The sequence below is a fragment of the Rhipicephalus sanguineus genome, chromosome 1 (genome assembly GCF_013339695.2).
Source record: "Rhipicephalus sanguineus isolate Rsan-2018 chromosome 1, BIME_Rsan_1.4, whole genome shotgun sequence".
NCBI classification, from domain to species: Eukaryota; Metazoa; Arthropoda; class Arachnida; order Ixodida; family Ixodidae; genus Rhipicephalus; species Rhipicephalus sanguineus.
The window spans coordinates 125,408,889-125,425,410 of NC_051176.1; the positions used below are offsets into that span (position 1 = coordinate 125,408,889).

Here is a 16,522-nt window from a genome sequence, read left to right on the forward strand (position 1 = left end):
TAAATGTTCCTGGCAGGGCTGTATATTCTATAGCCCGGGCCTACCCCGCTCCGAATAAGGCGAGTGTGAATTAACCAGTGGGCTGCACACCCATGCTTGCAGAAAGTGAATATGTACGTCTGAGTCATATGAAGAAAAACTCCCAGAAATAAATGAATGAGCCAAAATAAATTTCCTGGTGAGGCTGAATTCGAAACCGGGCCGCCGCGCTCCGAAGGTGAGCGTTTTGACCACTGGGCTGCACACCGGTCTTTTTTTTAAATTTTTTTTTAATTCTAAGCAGACACCATTAGCGTAGCCAGAAATTTTTTCAGGGTGGACCAACCATACTTTATGTATGTTCGTGTATATATATATATATATATATATATATTTCCCTGCAAAGTCGCAGCGTGTACAACAACATATGTCGTCCCCCAGAGTCGTCATCGGCAAAGGTTCAAGCCAAGCTCCAGCGTGTACAACAACATAGCGAACGACCACGTAGACATAGCCAGTTTCGGCCAGCGGAATTATATTTAACAAATTTCAAGACGAAGTTCCAGCGTGGCCGCGTCCGGCCACTCCGAAACAGTCACTGCCGCCCACCAGAGACACTGTCGGCAGCCCACCGCGCTCGCAGTCATGGCCGAGTGTGATGACCAAGAACGACGCTGGGCACCGGGCGCGCAGCCAGCATGCGAAGGCAGAGGAAGAAGAGGTCGGAGATTAGAACAGCTTGCCCGAGAAACGGGTGTTGTCTCTGTCTGAGTTCATTACAATATATATATATATATATATATATATATATATATATATATACTATGCAATACTGAAAATTGGGGGGGGGGGGGTTGTAGGGGGGCAAGTGAATGCTCTGACGCATACATTGTGACTCCATGAATCCGGTGTCTAGCAGGTTTTTGACAATAAAGGCGGCCGTGGACCCCTGATGTTGCTGTTTACTTCCCACGTCCGTTACCCTCAGAAAGCCGGGGACCAAAGCCAGGCCCGGCCATTGTGTTGAATAGGTTGTGGCCAGGCCGTTGTGAGATGCACATCATTTTCATTTAAAGGGGGGGGGGGGGGCGAGGGGGGCGTGCAGTGGAGCTCCGCACCCCTAATGGAGAACCAAGCGCACGCCTATGAGGAATCCGATTCTATCAATGTCTTTCCTACAGGTATGCTTTCTTAAAATCAGTACTACTCTAAATGTCTCTTGCTTTCCTAAATTGCTGAGCATGCAGTGAGCCCGCGAACTATGAAATATAGACGCTCCCGTGCGCAGCTACATAAACGCTTCCAAGCGAACTTTCATAGGTACACACGGCTGCAGTCGTTGTCGACTGGTCCAAACGGCATTTACGGAACATAAACATTGGAGCCAATGTCTTCCGGTACAGCGAGGCATTGTCGGCGCCGTGGCTTAGTTGGTTAAAGCGCCTGTCTAGTAAACAGGAGATCGTGAGTTCGAATCTCGCCGGTGCCTTTTATTTTTTTATGCGTTGATTTCATACGCTTATGTGTGTCAACAATTTTTCGTTTTATTTTTTTTTTTTGACGGGAAACGAATATGCTTATACATATTCGCTACAAATTTGCTGCGAAACATTTTTTTCGATGCAAAGCATTACAAGTTCTGCGCAAGGTCACGCAAGGTCATTAAAGCTTTCCGACTTATTTTCGGTCCACCTAAAAAAATAACTAAATAAATAAATAACGACTGTAGCTCACAAATTTCTCAGATGAATTCTACTTTTCGAAACTAGAGCAAGTAAGGGCTACTATTCTCGAAAATCATGAGGATATATATGCAGTGCCGGAATCTTGGTTTTCTGAGGTGTGTTAAGGCACTAAAGTAAGGATTCTGAAAATAGTATATCTTCATTATATGCGTCTTAAAGAGTCATTTATGGTGACTTAGAGGCATGTGTCGCGTGCCCTCTGGGCATCAAGCCAAAAACTTACGCATTCCAAATCCGAAGCACCGCTGTCTTCAGGCACGAGCCGCTACTTGGCAGGCAACTGCCGAGGAGGCGCGCGCATTGCCGGAAATGTTCGCACAATAGCTGATACAGGCGTCAGTGACAACTTGATGAATAAATTAATGAATTACATCACGGTAAGTCATTCGAATTTTGGTGCATTTTACCCTTTCTTTTTGAGCGTGCACGCACACACGCACACACATACATTACTTATGACTGGGCTTGTGCGAATAATATACCCATTGGCTAGACCACATGCTCTGGCGTTGCCCCTCGTTACGGGGCACGGACCAATTCAATGAAGACAAGTGGCTATCCGCTATCAAGAGCCCCGATGTCGGGGCTCAACTATGGGCTGTCCAGAGGGCCCACGATGCGGCGGTTGGGCTTGGCCTGACTGTCCCAACGTGGGAGCGGCCCGCTGCGCGTTGATTCGTGCACCTCAGGGCTTACAATAAAGTTTCGCATCCATCCATTGGTTCGAAGCCAGCTCGAAGCATATAGCAAGTTAGTAACCAGTATCGAGTAATCCTGAAGCGAATAGTTTGAATAGTTGTATCATTTGCATAAAACCTAGACACAGGTGCCAGATGTCAAATCATTAACAAAAATCTTTCAAGAAAAGCTAAACTTATTTTAAAAACACTGTTTTCAGATATCTTTATGAAAAAAAAAATACATCTTCGACATTCCTCACAAGTATAGGAACACAGAGAATAATTTTGCAGATGTCACTCATAGACACATACAAACGCTCGAGCGCTAGTATACGTGTTTAGATGGGTCTAGATGTGTCTTTTGTTTTCGTCTCAGTCGCGCTGCATATAACCAAATATGAAGCAACTCGCCCAAGTCAAAGTGCTACTGCTAGTATTTTAGGCTACTCTAATCAAGCACAATGTGTGCTTCAACCAAGTTTTCGGAATTTCCTTCAGGTATACCTTAAACCGCCGGGGTCCACCAAGACTTCAGTGACGTATTTCCGTCACGGAAAAAATGCACAAGATCAGATGGCAAATAAAAAAAGTTCCATCAACGGGAGTCGAACCCATGACCTCTCGATCCGTGACGACAGATGCCGGGCACGCTACCCACTGCGCGGCGGGCACACACTCTGGAGGCTTTACAAACGGTAGGTAGGTGTGGTTTGTAGAAGAAAAGGCGCCTAATTTCTGCAGCCCGGTCGGGAGCACGGCGCAGCGCCGTTTACAAACGCACCTCTTCTATCTCACACTTTCCTCTCACAGTGCTCTTGGTCGGCGGGGTGGTGTCGCCCTCTGGCAGCGGTAAAGTGAAGTAATGCATTATGAGTCTAGGGGTGTGCGAATATTCGAGTTTCGAATTCGAATCGAATAATACTTAATCGAGTAATCCGATTCGACTTTCGAATAGCTAGTATTCGAAGTTTCGAATAATTCGACAGGACGAATATCTAAAACGCAACAAAGACCAATGATGCAACTTGGTTAGGGTAGGGTGGTGTTATGCCAGGGCTCCCAACCCAAACTTCCTTGCTTCGACAAGGAATTCAAGCTGGTAAAACGTCTGACGCAACCAGCGTCGACACCCGCTGATGCAACGAAGCGGGAGTCTTACGCATTCGCCGGCAACTCCGGCGATGAGGCTGACTCAACCAGCGTCAACACCAGCTGATGCAACGAGGCGGGAGCCTTACGCAATCCCCGGCAACTCCGGCGCTGCGCCGGACGCAACCGACGGAAATCTCTCCCGCAACGTGCGGCAAGCCCTCCTCCCCGCGGATCCGGTTCGAGCCAGCGACCAACGGCGGTTCCTGATTGGAGGCTTCGCGCTCCTGGCTGATGCAAGCGATCGCCCAGGGCTATAAAAGAACCAAGCTGCGCGGAGAGAGGGAGACAGCGAGACAGCGAACGAAGAAGTCCCGGGTCGTCGTCGCACCGCTGTGCGAGCCAAATAAGCTGTCGGCCCCAGCGCCGAATATGTAAAGCCTCTGTATAGATGTATATAAATTTGCCTTAACTCACCGTCGCCTTGATCGCTCCTTCTATCAGCTCTGCGCAGAAGCAGTCGCAAGCTGAGACACCTGTTTCCCAACAGTGGATGGCAGCTGTGGGATCGGCCGGCGTCAGCTACCTCGATGCGGTGAGTGCCTGATGTTTTCCCTTCAGTTCACCAGACTTCTCTAGCACAGGTTATCGTAGTTTAGAGAAGGTTGTGTGAAGCATTGGAGTGAGCTTTGATTGTTTCGAGCCAAGTCGGAGCGCTTTGAAACCAAAGTTAATGCGGAAGGTGTAAACACGGCAGGTTGAGAATTGCTTGCGTGTCTTTCTAGTAGACTTATAGGGGATACGGCAAGTGGATTCTAACGAGGGCAAATAGCAAGAGGCTAGTGTGAACGATGGAGAACCTTAAAGTGAAGGAACTCATCGAAATTTGTGAAGAACTCGGCCTTACTCTGGGCCGTGCGAAGCGAAAGCAAGCGATCCTTGAGATCATGCAGAAGGAGGGAGTAACGGCTGAGGAAGTCGATGAGGCCTGGGCGGATATCAAAGAACGCCGCGAGGAGGCCGAAAGACGAGAACTTCGTGAGCGTGAAGAGGCGGAAAGGCGAGAACGCCGCGAGCGCGAGGAACGCGAAGAGCGCCTCGAGATGAAAAGAATAGAATTGGCGCTCCGTCAGTGTTCGCAAGCGCCTAGCGTAGCTTCTGCGACGGTTCAGGCTAGTGGACATAGAATTCGGGACCAACTGCCACCGTTCGTAGTGGGCGAGGACATGGCGAAGTATCTCGTGAAGTTCGAACACGTCTGCGATAGGAATGGCATCGAGCGGTCTCTTTGGGCACAGAACCTGTTAGCTCTACTTCCCGGAGAAGTATCCGACGTGATAACGTGCTTGTCGAGGGAGGCGTTTGAGAGCTATGACGAGGTTAAGGAGGCTCTGTTGAGAAGATATAAATTGTCACCCGAGGCTTTCCGGCAAAGGTTCCGGTATGCAAAAAGGGGGAATGAGTCAAACGTTGACTTCGCGTTTCGTCTTAAAGCCGATTTAATTGAATGGCTCAAGGGCGAAGATGTCTATGAAGATCGCGATAAAGTGGTAGAGTGCATAGCATTGGAGCAATTCTACCGCTGTATCGAGGATGATGTCAAGCTTTGGCTGCAGGATAAGCTTGGAGAAGTACAGCTAAACAAGGCAGCAGAGTTAGCTGAAGAGTACTACACTCGTAGAAACTTGCACAGTAGGGCCGTGCGTGTTGAAAAAGCTGAGAGAAAAGAGGGCTTTTCAAAAAAACCTGATGACCGGAAACATGCTCCGCACCGTAATTTTAGAAGAGACCCGTCTTTTACGAAGGAGACTGTGAGGGAAGGGCAAACGGAAGCGCAGAAGTCGAGTGAGCTTCCCAAAGAGCGCACTGATGCTACACGGGCGTTTGAGTCACGGAAGCCGCTAATCTGTTACAATTGCAAAAAAGAAGGGCACATCGCGGTAAATTGTAAACAAAAGGTTGCTTTCGCAACGATCCGTGAATCAGAAAAGAACATGCGGTTGTTAGAACCGTATATTCAGGAGATTAGCGTCAATGGGAAAACGTGTCGAGCACTTCGAGACTCAGCGGCAACTATGGACGTTGTCCATCCTTCATTAGTGTCTCCGAACGACTTGACAGGAGAATGCGCATGGATCAGGCAAGTCGCCGAGGAGCAGAGCACTTGCTTGCCGATCGCTACGGTGATCATTGAAGGCTCTTTCGGTAGGCTTCACACCGAAGCGGCTGTGTCTGCTGCTCTCCCAGATTGTTTTCCTTATCTTTTTTCGAACAACTCGGAGCAGCTTCTCAAAGAGCAGGGTAAATCGTTCTTTCCCAGCGTTGCGTACATGGCCCTCACGCGATCGCAAGCGCGGAAGCTTTCACAGGAACTTGATCTCGTTCCATGTAGTACGCCACCACCGGCAAAAGCGGTCGAGCTGCGTGACCTTGGCAGCGAGTCGAGCGAGCCTCGGACAGAAAACTCTCGGGGTGGGTTACTCGAGCCGCCGGCAGCGGAAGCGGGTAGCGTCGTCTCCGTCGGCGGAGAAACCGAAGTGGCGCCGTTGGGCGAGGCGGGCAATACGCTCAAGCCTGTAGCTGAAAGTTGGTGTGAGCTGTCGAGGGTTGATCGAGCGACGCTCATTCGAGAGCAGCGTGAAGACATCTCGATAAAAACGGAACGCGTAAAAGTGAGAGTAAAGAAAAAGAATGCCTCAGAGGACGAAGGAGCACAAGTTCTGACTTCTAGGGATGTAAGCGAAAGGGGTTCTGAGGTGATGTTGGAACAGTTGAACCTGGAGCCAAGGTTAAGTCAAGTCCAGAAGGAGGACTTGAGAAGAGTGTTTCTGAGTTTAAAGACGTGTTTTCCAGCCGTCCCGGAAAAACGACGGTTATTAAGCCCGACATCGAGCTCACATGTGAGGAACCAATCCGTAGTAAGCCATATCGATGTTCCCCTGTGCAGAAGCAGAGCATGAAGGAGGAAATCGATAGAATGCTTGAGTTGGGAGTCATAGTACCGGGTGAGAGTGACTATACATCTCCTCTAATCTTGGTTCAAGTGCCGGGAAAGGATCCTAGGCCATGCATCGATTATCGGCGCCTTAACGCCATAACTCGAGACCAGACCTATCCGATACCAAATCTAGAGGAAAGGGTGGAAACAGTGTCAAAGTCAAACTACATTTCCACGCTAGACCTCGTGCGAGGTTATTGGCAGGTCCCTCTTACCGAGCGTGCTAGCCGCTACGCCGCGTTCGTTTCTCCATTCGGAACGTATCGTCCCCTTATGCTGAGTTTTGGACTGAAAAATGCGCCTTATTGCTTTTCGGGTCTAATGGACCGCGTTCTTAATGGCCTGTCCGAGTTCGCACTGCCGTATCTCGACGATGTCGCCATCTTCTCGAACACCTGGGAAGAACATGTCGAACATTTACGAGTCGTGCTGAACAAGTTGAAAGAAGCGGGTCTTACAGCGAAACCTGCTAAATGTCACCTAGGATGCGGCGAGGTGTCTTACCTGGGACACGTTGTGGGGCGTGGCCAGCGTCGACCTTCAGAGATCAAGGTAGCCGCCGTCGTGAACTACCCACGACCAACCACCAAGTCTGAGATAAGGGCTTTCTTAGGGCTAGCGGGATACTATCAGCATTATGTGCAAAACTACTCTACCATTGCCAGCCCTCTAACTGACGCACTTCGAAAGTCGGAGCCAGTTAAAGTGACATGGGACTCGGAGAAAGAGAATGCGTTCTGCAAGCTTAAACAAGCCTTAAGCGAAAAACCCGTTCTCATGGCGCCTGACTTTTCCAAGGGCTTTATCATTCAGTGCGACGCGAGTGATCGCGGAATGGGAGCTATATTGTGCCAGGAAGATGACACTGGTCACGAAAGACCAGTTTTGTATTTAAGCCGAAAACTGAGCTGCAGGGAAGAGGCATATAGTACCTCTGAAAAGGAATGTGCCTGCCTCGTGTGGGCCGTTCAAAAGCTGGCCTGTTACGTCTCCGGTTCCAAGTTTGTGGTCGAAACGGACCACTGTCCTCTTACCTGGTTGAATAACATGTCGTCCAAAAGCGGCCGGTTATTAAGGTGGAGCATGATACTCCAACAGCACAACTTGAACGTTCGTTACAAGAAAGGAAAGCTAAACGCGAACGCAGACGCACTGAGTCGCGCGTTCTAATCAGTGCCGTCTTCGGCTATCCTTTCGGTTTTTCGCAGGCAAATTGGGGCAAAATTTTGTCCTCATTGCGGCCTCAGCTGAGCGCTTCCGTCCTGAGTGATCTCAAGGGGCCAACGTTATTTTGAATTCTGTTTCATTGCGTTTGTTACACGTGTAATATTTTGAGTTCTGCTTTTAAGAGTTTTGGTGTCCCACATGTGCCTCTTGATAAAGAGGGAACGAAATTTCGACAGGAACGTAGTTAGGAATGTATTATTCTATTTAGGTCTGGTGTTCTGTCGGGTGACCGAGGGCACTTGCTTGTGTCGTGTGTTGTTTGTTGTCGGACCGTTCTTGACAAGTTGCAGAACGATCAACAAGTGCTGATACGAAAGATCGTCAGAAGAGACGAGCAAAGCAAGTCGACACATCTTGGCGACAAGCCACTGGAGCCGGGATCCGGCCTGGCGACTGGGATCTGTTCACGGAACGAAGCGTGGAGCCAAATGAACCCATGGCCCTGGAGGTGAACCTGGATGGACCTGGCGAACGAGCGCGCCCGGCATCCGAGCCACGTGGAAGCAGCTCGTCTTACCGGCGCATTGTCTGGCGGCGGGGGTGCTGTTATGCCAGGGCTCCCAACCCAAACTTCCTTGCTTCGACAAGGAATTCAAGCTGGTAAAACGTCTGACGCAACCAGCGTCGACACCCGCTGATGCAACGAAGCGGGAGTCTTACGCATTCGCCGGCAACTCCGGCGATGAGGCTGACTCAACCAGCGTCAACACCAGCTGATGCAACGAGGCGGGAGCCTTACGCAATCCCCGGCAACTCCGGCGCTGCGCCGGACGCAACCGACGGAAATCTCTCCCGCAACGTGCGGCAAGCCCTCCTCCCCGCGGATCCGGTTCGAGCCAGCGACCAACGGCGGTTCCTGATTGGAGGCTTCGCGCTCCTGGCTGATGCAAGCGATCGCCCAGGGCTATAAAAGAACCAAGCTGCGCGGAGAGAGGGAGACAGCGAGACAGCGAACGAAGAAGTCCCGGGTCGTCGTCGCACCGCTGTGCGAGCCAAATAAGCTGTCGGCCCCAGCGCCGAATATGTAAAGCCTCTGTATAGATGTATATAAATTTGCCTTAACTCACCGTCGCCTTGATCGCTCCTTCTATCAGCTCTGCGCAGAAGCAGTCGCAAGCTGAGACACCTGTTTCCCAACAGTGGCTAAAACTAACGCTAACGTCGTTACAGTAGGCTTTTCGTTAAAACTGTCCCCGATATTTCGGTTCATAAGCGAGTGCATGTTTACTTTAAAAGAGATTTTGTCATTTCCGCACGTAATGACTCAAGCAAAAGAAGGCCAGGGAACAGTCTGGGAGACTGTCGAACTGCTAGCGTCAAAAAATAACCAGTACCCTGAGCTGAGACCTTATAGTCAAGAGGTTCAAAAATGCCAAGAAAGGATGATCCTTCGAAATACTGGAAAGAGCATGGAGCTGCACTTCATCCAGGTGTCACCGAAATTGCTTTGCGATACCTGCTACTGAGGTCCCCAGTGAGTATGCGTTTTCAACTGCAGGAAACACTGTAACATCACGGCGAGAGAGCCTGAATCCAGGTCATGTGGAACAGCTTGTGTTCCCGCGTAACAATTTGCAGCCTTTCGGTCGCAGTCGCTCACCGCGTTAGTAAAGTTTCTTCCCTTTTTGCCTAAGTACCGACAACTGCCTCTTCTCCCGGCCCTCTCTCACGCGCAGGCGGCGTCTGCCGCCATGTTCTTCCTAACTTTGAAGATTTACAAAGCCACGTACATTTAAGTACATTACCCACGCACCTTTCAGCGGACAATATGCGAACGCGACGCGCCTTTCTCCTCCTGCTAATCCCCCGTCATTAGTGAGCGGGGGACGCGTTTCACCAGGACCAGGCGCTGGAAAAGCGCGAGGAAGAACATGGCTACCGCAAACGTGCGTTAGCCAATGAGATTCGTCGGTGGCGCTTCAATGGTGGTCGGTACTTAGCAAGGAAGAGGAAAAATCTAGCGATTTACGCGTTAGGTGCTCGAGGACATGAGCAGATTTCATTTCTTTCAATTTTCAATAATTTTTTTTATTCGATATTCGATATTTTTGGCCACTATTCGGCCCTATTTGATTTGAATTCGATTCGAGATGAAATTTCACTATTCGCACACCCCTAATTATATGCCTAATTATGATCCTGGCCTCCGCGATCAGCTCCTGCAACGCGTCGTTGCTCTGCGTGCGTCCCATTCGGCGTGTTTGCAATAGAAGAAGTGCAATTTTGTCAACGCTTTGACACACCGCGAGGTGTCGACCTTATCCCAAGCCTCGTCCTCGCTCATAGCATCCATCCATATTGAAAACAGCTCTATAGCTCTGCGACGCGCGCCTGCGTTGCCTGGCTGTCACCGCGTTCACCGCTTACGCTCACCCCGAGAAAATATCGCGGCCGGTTAGAGGGTAGACACGACGCGCGTCGCGTTTCCCTCTAGTTCCGCCGTAATGTTCAATAACTCTTTAACATGCAGCGGGATGCCGCATGCCCAAGTTCTGCGTCCAGTCAGCGACATCTTCTGGCTGTGACTCCACTTTCTCTGATTACGCTCACACCGTTAACTACTACAGCTATACCACAAAAGTTTGTTTAATCATTGATCATGGACGTTAGTCGTCGGGATGGAGACGTGCCACGGAGCGTCAACGTGGGTGCATCCACGTTTAACGGTGCTATAGCTGCCAAACACCAACAGACATTGTGCAAGCTTTCTTATATCAATGTACTGTAAACATTCAACTACTTCTGTAAAGACACGGTTTATTTTCGTGTTATACCGATTCCTATGACCGAGGGATCAACCATGTTTTTTTTTCACATTTCACTCACAAAATACGGTGACGATCATCGTTGGCGAATGCGGCAGCGCTACGCCCCACGGGAACGCAACAAATAATAATAAAAAAGAAATATAATGTCACAATTTCCCACAATGGCGGCAACGAATGCGATAGCAACAAATTGGAATGTTATACGAAGTAAGGCTAGCAGCTAACTCATTTAGGATCCTACCTGGCCTAACTAAACAAACTCTGGCGGAAGGAAATGCGCCCGCTGCAGCGAAGAAGCGACCTTCGCAATATATAATAATAACTGTTGGGGTTTTACGTCCCAAAACCACGATATCATTGAGGGACGCCGTAGGGCTCCGGAAACTTGGACCATGTGGGGCTCTTTAACGTGCACCTAAATATAAGCACACGGGCCTCCAGCATTTTGCCTCTATCAAAATGCGGCCGCCGCGGCCGGGATTCAATCCCGCGAGAAGCCATCTTCGTGCTGTCTATGAGTTTATTTACGTAAATTGAATGGTGAGAACACATCACGTAGAAAGGTACGCGCCGTCTGCTGAACCCTGTCAAGATAGAGCGCGCGCGACCGCGCCTGGCCGGTCAAGGTGCGCAGTTCATGCCGGAGACACACAGCTTCCCACTCCGGGAACTCTCATGGGCCTTTCACGCTACGGAGGACGGCCGCTGCGTTTCCTCTTCGCTCGAGCCGCGATCGTCGGCCGCCCTCGCACGCTTACATTTGCACATGGTGTATATGTAGGGGACGCGCGTATCGCCTTTGAACTTTATACGGAAGCCCACGGCGACGGCGACAGCAAAACGGCGCCACGAGTGTCCACATAATTGCTATCGCAATAATAAGAATAATAATAGCTATAATCCTCTAATTTCCTTACCTTTCCGGTGCCTCCGTCGCTCGTCGTGATGTCAACTGGGTGCTCCTGGTGACGTCACCAGGATGGCAGTCGATTCTGATGCAGGCCTCCATGCATGCAGTTCGCACGTCTGCTCTTCCTCGTTATGCTGCTTGCTTGTGCGTCCAAACTGTTGCTTGTTTGGTTCAACATTCACAGTGCCACATTGCTCGCGTGTCAGGTGCATTCATTCTCTAATGTATTGTTTGACGGTGTGACTCAGGAGGGGCACATGGTACGGCAGCTGTACGTGGAGGTTAGTGGCACAGCCTCACGCTGCGTGCTGTTTGCCATTCGCAGGCCGACGTTGGTTTTGCTGGCGAATGGCAAGATTTCCGCGTCTCACAGAGACAGGGCGTGCCCAGTATGCTTCGGAGGAGTGGTCACTATGGATAAGCTATGCCGCCTTCGTCAGTCTCATCGGATGTGATCACCCGCCGTCGATGTCATCGCCACGCCTTTTCCTGGCTCGCTTCAAACATTGGCGTAGCCAGGGGCGTACGTGTGCGTATATACATATAATATACAGGGTGTTCAAAGCTAAGTTTTATGGATTTCTTAAAATTGAGCACTGGGAGGTACGTGAAAACCACCTTTGCAGATAAGTTTTTTATCCAGGGGGACTCAAAGTGAGACAATAATTATCGTTGTCAGCCGCCCAGTTAACTAAAACTGAATAATGAACTTTTTAATGAATGCAGCAAGCGGGCATGTTTCTTCTGAAAAGTTGGAGGCAGTCGCGTTTCTACACAGTTCCACTTGGACGAATCTTTCTGGCATGTCTGAGCCCCGAGATATCCCGCTGAAGTTTAGGCCGAATTGTGGTTAATTGCGTTGAATTTGGGGGATATTCATTACTTCGCAGTTATTACTAGAGGCCGCTTTTTCGAAATCTCGAAGCTGCAGTGGTTTCTTCGCATGAAGGACTTCAATTCTCCCATTTGACTTAACCGCCTAACTCCACTAATTAAAAAGTTAATTAACTTAGCTTTCTTAATTACTATCCCAAATGGTGTCTTCAACCATCATAAGATGCCTGCTGCTACAGAAAAAGCAATTGTGAAGACAGCGAGCAAATATAGCGTTTTCCTTATTTCTTTAGGATTTTGGACACATTTCTTGAAACACCCGGTATAGTACCATCGATAGTTCTGCATCACTACCTCTCTATGCGACACATGCATGGAATTGGAATCGATAGAGCACTTCCTTTAAGTGCGGAGCACTTCAGGGGCCCGAGCTGTCATGTGCTGTCATCGTATGCTGTCATCTAATGTCGTCGCTTGTCGTCACGCAGGCAAAACCATGCATTACGCAGCCATGTATATCATAGTCATGTTAGTATGGTATAGCAGGGGGTCGGGAAAGAGATGTGAGGGTGAGGAGGAGGGAAGGAATAAAGGGAGAGGGTAAATCGTAGCATAGCTATGTATGGCGTCACACAGGCAAAACCATGTATAGCACAGCCATGTAAGTATAGCAAGGGGGCGGGAAAGGGAAGCGATAGGTGAGCAGCAGTGATGTGAGGGTGAGGAGGATAGAAATGAGGAGAGGAAAAGGTAACGCATAATATAGCCAGCATAATATAACACATCAATGTGTAGTATAGTATAGCAATGTGTGGGAAAGGGAAGTGAGCTTGACGAGGAGGGAAAGGGGGAGGGTAGAGCATAGTATACCCATGTATAGTACCATATAGCAAGGGGTGGGAAGGAGGTGTGAGGAGGAGAGATGTGAGTGTGAGGAGGAGGGTAGGGTAAAGCATAGCATAGCCGTGTATAGTATAGTATAGCAAAAGAGTGGAAAAGGGAAGTGATAGTGAGGGGGAGAGATGTCGCTGAAGCGAGCATCGCTGAAGGGCAGGCGAATCCACTGCTGCGCACTTCCTACAGCTTTCACGTTGTGTCCAACTGCGCACATTTTTTTTTATCTTATCACAGGGCTCAAAGTCAGGAGGGGGATCTCGGGAGTGGCTCGGAAGAGGAGGCTTGTGTGTACGTGTGTGTGGGGAAGGGGGGAGGGGAGAGGACCCCCTCCCCCCTTTTCACGTGCCTGGTGATCAGAGTTGCCCCCAGCCCCTTGCCTGGTTATCAGCCATGCATGCACACATACATACCCCTCTCAAAAACACATAACGCACGTACAAGCTGTTCGTGTGGATTCTGGGGACCCCCTTGATGTTGAGTAAAGGAAGACTTTCAGCCCTGTCAGTCTGACCAGCCAGTGAAGAAGGTTAGTTGATGTTCCACATTTCCGCAAATTAAGTGTTGTTATTTCGGGCCTCAACTCTGTGTTTCAACCACATTAGATTTTATAAGTGAAATTAAACGATCACAGTGCTAATTCCTGTTTTTCAATCTTTGCTATCTTCCTTTTTTCGCTGCTTACATTAAGCTTCAATGAATTTAATTTATTCTCCAAAATCTTCTTTATTGCAGTCCTTGACCACTTTTTTCCGTGAACCTCGTTTATAATTTGATTCTGTTTGTCTGACTGCTTAGTCAAGTACTATTTTCATCTTTCTGGTCTTTCCTTTTGTATTTTGAGTTGTAATGATTAATGGTTATGCCGATGACGCGCTTGTTCAGCCACACAGACCAGGCTCGACGACTTGCACCGTTTCCTTCCACCACATCCTTCGCCTATCCCTGTAATGGGCACATGCCATGGTGCGTCACCATGATAATCGTCACTGTCATCATCAACACACAGTATTGCTATATTTATTTACACCTCTGACAATTCACAAACAATAGGGAATCGCTCGCCCCCAAATTACTGCTATCATCTCATCGTACACGAAAATCTAAAAATTAGGCTTGTTCGAATACTCGAAAGAATATTACAGTATTCGAATTCGCTTCGACACGAATTTAAATTCTAGGAAATTTCGAAGTATTCGAAATGAACGAATAGACCTAACAACCGCATGTAACCCCCTTTGTAAAGGTGGTTTCACTGCAGTGGAGGGGTGCTATATCGTGAATGCCCCTATCCAGAGGAAATCGGCACTGCCGCGAAGCCACACTTCAAAGTTAAACGAACATATATTACCTTCACATTGATTCATAATTTTTTAAAGTTTGTAGCGTCATCATCATCGCCATTCATCATCATCATCATTTTTACCACCTACGAGCCGCGCCTCTCGCGCAGCTCATGCGCAGAGCTCGAGGCGCGAGGAGTTGAGGAACGAGCTCACGCTCCTGGGGGCTGGACGCCGGCAGCCGCTGCCGCTCTGCTTGTACCAGGGCCTTCGAATAAAGTGGCGAGACTTCGGCACGGCCACGTCGGCCGCCCTCACGTCTACCTCTCTCGCTACAATTGGTGACCCGGAGAACACGCCCTTCGCCGAGCGGCCCCCTGCCATGCTTCCGCGACTCTGCCCGCCAGTGAAGCCGTTCCACCCGGCCTACCCCCGAGCGTGGTTTATGCAGCTCGATGCTATTCTCGCACTGAATGGCATCACGGCACAGCCGATGATGCACGCCGTCCTACTCCAAGCGCTGCCGGTTGAGCTACACCATCTTGCTGCCGCAACGACATCCAGCCCGCAGCCATACGACGACCTCTGCGCTGCGGTGCTGGCCCGCTACGGCGAGACGTACCGCCCGCTACCGGGGACCCGTGAGTTCCGGGTTTCCCCTCCGCCAACGCGAGCGGTACCACCCGGCCCGCAGCCCTCCTATGACCGCGACCTACCTTCCCCGGCTACGTCTCTTTCCACCTCTCGTCCGGCCACCAGCGCGGTGGTTCCCGCGCCGAACGACCCGCCCGACGATGTTCAGGATCCCACGCCCGAGGTTCCCGCGCCCGACGACGTTGCTGCTGCCAACGACCAGTCCGCCACGAGGTGCGTTTCTTCGACGCCCTCGGCCGACGGTCCATCAGCCATGCCCACCATCCGCCCGTCGTCCCTGTCCTCGCCGGCTCACGACACGTCCCTGACCTCGGCTTCCACGCTGGCTACCTTGCCGCCCGAACTGGAAGCTGACACGGACAACCTCTCGCCCACTGTTCGCCCCTCGCTCGCGGAGGTTTCGCCGTCGACGGTATCCGAGCACAACCTTTCACCGACCGCTAAGCTCTGCGCCTCTTGCCAGCAGCGACCAGCGTCGCCCTCGACGTGTACCGCAGCAGAAGTTCGTGCCCCTTACCAACTCCGGCCGCACTTGCAGGACGCTGCTACTATGACGGAAGCGCCTGAGGGCGACATGCCTGCTGGTTCGCCAATAGCAGAACAAGCCACACATGTGACGCCTGCCACGTCGGCCGGCATCCAGCATCCTGACCTGCGCACGAGCCCTCGTGTGCCACCTGCCCTGGGTGCTTCAACGCACACAGGTGCATCATCCGAGCCCGCAGCGACTACGCCTGCTCGGTGTCACCGCAGATTTGCTCCGGACCCCGTGGCACAAGATGCCGCCCACCCGACATGTGGCCACTGTGTAGGCGAGCTGTGCAGACCTCCTTCCCACGTCTACAGCCACCGTACTTGCCGGTATTTCGTCTCGCGCCGCAGACAGCGTGCGCGGAGTGCGCCCAGCAGTCACCGGCATTGTTGTGGCCTGTGCAACGCCTCTCCTCATGCCCACCCGACTTTCTGGGATCGGTTCCAACATGCAGAGAGTCGGGCGCTCTTGCTCCTGCCTACAGCGTCCATTCCTCGCGACCCCCGCCCGCTACGCAGCTCCCAGAGCCGCCCGCCAGAGAGCCACTGGTCTCCGATGGTCATCTCACGTTGACAATCTGGACTGCCCACGGACCCTATCGTTTCGCGACATGAACATTCTTGTATATACACCCCCATAGTTTTTCATTCCGGGCTCATTTCTGCGGGGGGGGGGGGGGGGGGGAGGGGGGAGTAATCTGTAGCGTCATCATCATCGCCATTCATCATCATCATTTTTACCACCTACGCGCCGCGCCTCTCGAGCAGCTCATGCGCAGAGCTCGAGGCGCGAGGAGTTGAGGAACGAGCTCACGCTCCTGGGGGCTGGACGCCGGCAGCCGCTGCCGCTCTGCTTGTACCAGGGCCTTCGAATAAAGTGGCGAGACTTCGGCACGGCCACGTCGGCCGCCCTCACGTCTACCTCTCTCG

The 16,522-nt window shown here is 50.9% G+C and overlaps 1 non-coding gene across 1 annotated transcript; it reads left to right on the forward strand.

Annotated features, from left to right (window-relative positions):
• Positions 1–1,394: 1,394 nt before the first annotated feature.
• Positions 1,395–1,468, forward strand: Trnat-agu (transfer RNA threonine (anticodon AGU)). Its single transcript has one exon. It is a non-coding gene; the product is annotated as a tRNA-Thr (tRNA).
• Positions 1,469–16,522: the final 15,054 nt, after the last annotated feature.